Below are 4,510 nucleotides of genomic sequence, written 5' to 3'. Positions count from 1 at the left end.
CTTAGTTAGTTTTTTAGATTTTTTTATAATATAAATAATGAGTTATTGTATATACAAAGACGAATTCGAATTCTTATATTTATTTAAGTGGATGAGTGAACGGATTACATTTTCCTTTAAAATATACCGATGACAAAAACTATCTAACACACGGCCAAAGAAGTAGAATACAAAAGATGAAAAAATTGTATTGGACATATATTATTTTTTTATGTAAATTTTTTGTTATTTTTTAATTTAAATGTGATTTTTTAATTTGTATTATAAAATCAATGTGATTTTCGTACACACATGTAAATTAAATAATTGAAATGATTAGGAATGACAAAAGAAATTCATATTTGTAAATACCTATAAAGATTACCTGCAATGAAAATACTAACAGGATCATAAAATTCTCATAGAGACAAAAATTTGCCCCGCGAATAAATGGGGACGAGGTAGACATTAAGGTATTCGTCCTATGAAAATCAGCGAAATTTTAGTGAAAGTAAATTTATTGAAATACTCTTATATATATAAGTTATGTTAGTAATTCTAAAATATTTCATTTTAATTATATATTGGTTTTAAAAAACTTAAAATTTAATATCCATGAATATCTGCAAGTATCCCTATCTCTCACGGAGATAAATAAACGACATTTTTTTTAATAAAAGAGCTCAACACAATAAAGTGGAGCGACAAACAAGGAATACTACGACATGAACAAATATGAAAAAAACTTACTTAATGTCATCTCCAACATAGTCATCAACAACAAAAAGGATCTAAATTACTCCATTCTCTAACACTGTTTAAAGATTTCTAAATAAACGACATTTTATTAAACGAAAACAAAAATAAAGAAAAATCCCATCTTTATAAAAACCCATGGCCATTCCTAGAAATAATAGCCTTTAGATGTTTTGGTTATGCTGGATACGGTGTAAAACATAATTGGTATATCACAAAATAAAACAGTAATAAAGATGAAGGGTTGAAATTTTTTTTTGTCGCCAACCCATTTTTACTTACAAAATCGTCCATAAGATTTAACTTAGTTTTAAAATCGTCTATTTTTACCAAATTTTAAATTTTTATTCCTAAAATACCCCTAACTAAAAAAAATAAAAAGAAAAAAGAAAAAAAAATGGGTTAAGGGGGAAAGGAATCACACTGTGGGGGGAGGGTTGGTTTAGGAAAGAAGAGCGGGAAGGGAAGGTGGGGAAGGGAAGGGGAAAGGTCATCGCCGCTGTTGCCGCTGCCGTTTCTTGTCGTTCGATCCTTGCCGCCGTCCCTGCTCCTCATCGTTCAGTCCTTGCCGCTGGATCTCCCGCGAGAGTGGACGTCGCGCGCCGCTCGCTGTTTCTGCTCCTTCTCCTCGTTCGGTCGTCGGTCATCGCTGCTCCTCGCCGGTCGCCGCTCTCCTCATCCTCCTCGCCGGTCACTCGCCGCTGTACTTCCTAGGGTTCCAATTCTTCTGTTTCTTCTATTAATTATATTGTTGAATTTTTTTATTTGTGGATTTGTTGATTTGTTGATGCTTCTGGTTGTTTCTACTTCTGGATCTTTTGTTGTTGTTGTTCTACTGATTCTATTATTCATTGTTGTTGTTATTCTTCTATTTCTGGTTGTTTTTATTGTTGTTCTTCTTCTGATTCTATTATTCATTGTTGTTGTTGTTCTTCTGCTTTTGGTTGTTGTTTCATTGTTGTTGTTTCTGCTTCTGTTTTAGGCTTTTAGCTTCTACTTAAGCTTTAGCTTCAACTTCAGCTTCTGGTTGATTTTGGAAAAGAAAGGGGAATGATATTTTCGTCCGAAACACGATTTTAAAACTAAATTAAATCTTAGAGATGATTTTGTAAGAAAAAAAGGTTGGGAATGAAAACTTTTCAGCCTCTACCTTATATACCAAAATCGTACTTAACCTTAAAGATGAACGAGGGTGAATGAAAAAAGAGGTTTTTTTCTTCGAAGTAAATAGTTTTTTATTTTTGATATATTAAGTTAATTCTATTCGACCTTTTTTAATTTTAAAAAGTAAATTATTCTTGTAATATGTCACATTATTATTAAATGAAATAGATTGACTTATAATGATCAACTTAAATTACTCAAACTCAATCCAACCGGAACATCAAAATCTCACTCATTATGCTTGAAGATAATGAACCGTAGCGCAGATGCACAGCGTACGGACCTCACGACCATAACATGGTTCGTGCTGGACAAACAATCAGAACACCCTGAATCGCGCGGTGACTTCACCATCTTACTCGATCACATTGTTCTTGGTTGCAATTTCCTCTGCTCTTTTGTTAACAAGGAAGTTTAATTTATTTTCTAATTCGCTCTCATTTCATTTCATGTAATTCCGTTTCATTTATTCTATTATATGATGATACTTTACACTTTGCACGCTGATCTTGCCAAACTGATTGGACTTGCTAGAGAGACTAATGTTTAGGCAATTATATATAAATTTTGTTGGATTTGCATTTTATTTTCATTTCAATTTTAATTTCATTTTATTTATGTTCTTTTGATGCCTTGAACACGAAAAAGTGAAGAGTATAAAAAACTTGATGTGATTTTCAACGAAGTCTTTATCAAGACATGATAAACAAACTAACTTTTTTTAATAATCCTAAGACATTTCATTATTCGAACTCGGAACACTTATTTAAGAAATCTAATGAGTTAACCACTAAACCAACTTAACTTAATTATATATTCAACTACATTATTAACCCAAAAAACTACCTTCTCAACCCTGACAAAAAAAAACGTCTAAACCAAGTATTCCAAAAGCCCCAAAAAGATCAGAAATTTCATTTGCTTTTTTTTTTTCTTTTGAGCAGGTTTCCAGTTTTTGTTATTTATACATAATTTCTATACTTATCATCCAAAACTTTCTATATATTTTCAGAAAATATCTATTATTTAAAAGAACAAAAAGATAATAACTTTTAGAAAAATTAGTTTAAACTTCTTTATAGAAATATTTGTTGACCCAATATTTCTCCATGTTTTGACCTTTGCCCTTAAGTTTTAGGTGTATATGAAAAGCATATTTAAAGAAAAGTTATTCTCCATTTCTATTTTTCCCCCTTTAAACTAAAAAAAGAAATAGAAGATATTAGAACAGAAGTAAAGACAAACGCGGAATCCTGAGAAAACACAAAAAAGCAGAGGCTCCTTCTTCGTAACATCATCATCTCTTGCCGCCTCTACTTTCCGGAGAAGGCTAAGGCAAGTAAGCAACAAAAAGAAAGAAAAAACAAAATAAAGCAACTTAACAACGAGCATTCATATTCTCATTTTCGATCGACGTTCCTTCCTTCTTAATCAATAATTAGTTAATTACTACGAAGTTTCCCTAGCACTCACCATGTAACCATGTACCATACCGTACTTGGAATCCAAACATTTTTCTTTTGTTTTTTTGGTGACAAACATTTTTCTTTTGTTGCATACGGTATCTTTAAGTCGGACAGATAAAAAATTATTGGTTATAAATTTAAGTTTTATTAAGAGTTTGTTGTTAGTTAATAGATTATTATTTATAAAAAATAATATTTAAATTTTTGACATTTATTTAAATAGACGAATGAACCTACATATAACATAATTGGTCAAGATAATTGAATGTTGGATCTCTCTTGAGACTACTTGTTTCCAACCTTGCAACTAACTGCCTGGATAATTTTATGTGATGATCTGGCTAATAATAATATCTTGGGACATCATCATCATCAAAGTTTTGGTTGGGTGCGACACCAATAATAGCCTCCCAAAAGAGCACTTTTTATTTTTAATATGGAGAAAAGTATAAGGTGATACAATGTTATGGAGAATAAAAGTACTTTTTCTGCATGTGGTATTAGAGAGTTGAAATTGAATCGAAAAATTTAAAATAAGGAATTTGGACGATCCAATTAGAGAAAATCTACAAAAGAATATTTTTTTAATAAATTCGGGTCCGTTTTGATTAAAAAAAAATCTAACAACGGAAGATTCGTTTTCATTTTAAGAAAAAATTAAGAAAACAAAAATTGTAAACGAAAAATCCGTTTTCAGTTTAAGAAAAAAAAATGTAAATAGAGTCCGATTTAATTTTAAGAAAAAAAAAATCGGACGGCTCATGTACTTTTTAAACACGTTTTGAGTTTTGAGTCTTTATCACTTGTACTTGCCAATTCTCTTTTTAAGAATTTGTCGTACAATTTTGTGATAGAAATAGTGAAAAGACTAGGAAAGTAAAAGGAATAAATTTACATATCTACCAAGTGAAAAGATAAAATATTTTTTTGTCTTTTAAATTTTTATCCTTAAAAAAACAATGTTGTCAAATTTCTTAGATGTTCTATCTAATTTTGCATGTATTCATATATTCCGAAAGTAGCTACGTTAATTCATGAATTTATTTACAATTTTCGGAGTGATTGGAAATTCCCCTCGAAGAAAATAACAAGAAAAATAGATAGTCATATTAAAAATATTATTTTAATAATTATTATTGTGAAAG

The sequence above is a fragment of the Arachis ipaensis genome, chromosome B10 (assembly GCF_000816755.2).
Source record: "Arachis ipaensis cultivar K30076 chromosome B10, Araip1.1, whole genome shotgun sequence".
Classification (NCBI taxonomy): domain Eukaryota; kingdom Viridiplantae; phylum Streptophyta; class Magnoliopsida; order Fabales; family Fabaceae; genus Arachis; species Arachis ipaensis.
Note: the sequence above shows the minus strand (reverse complement) of the source record.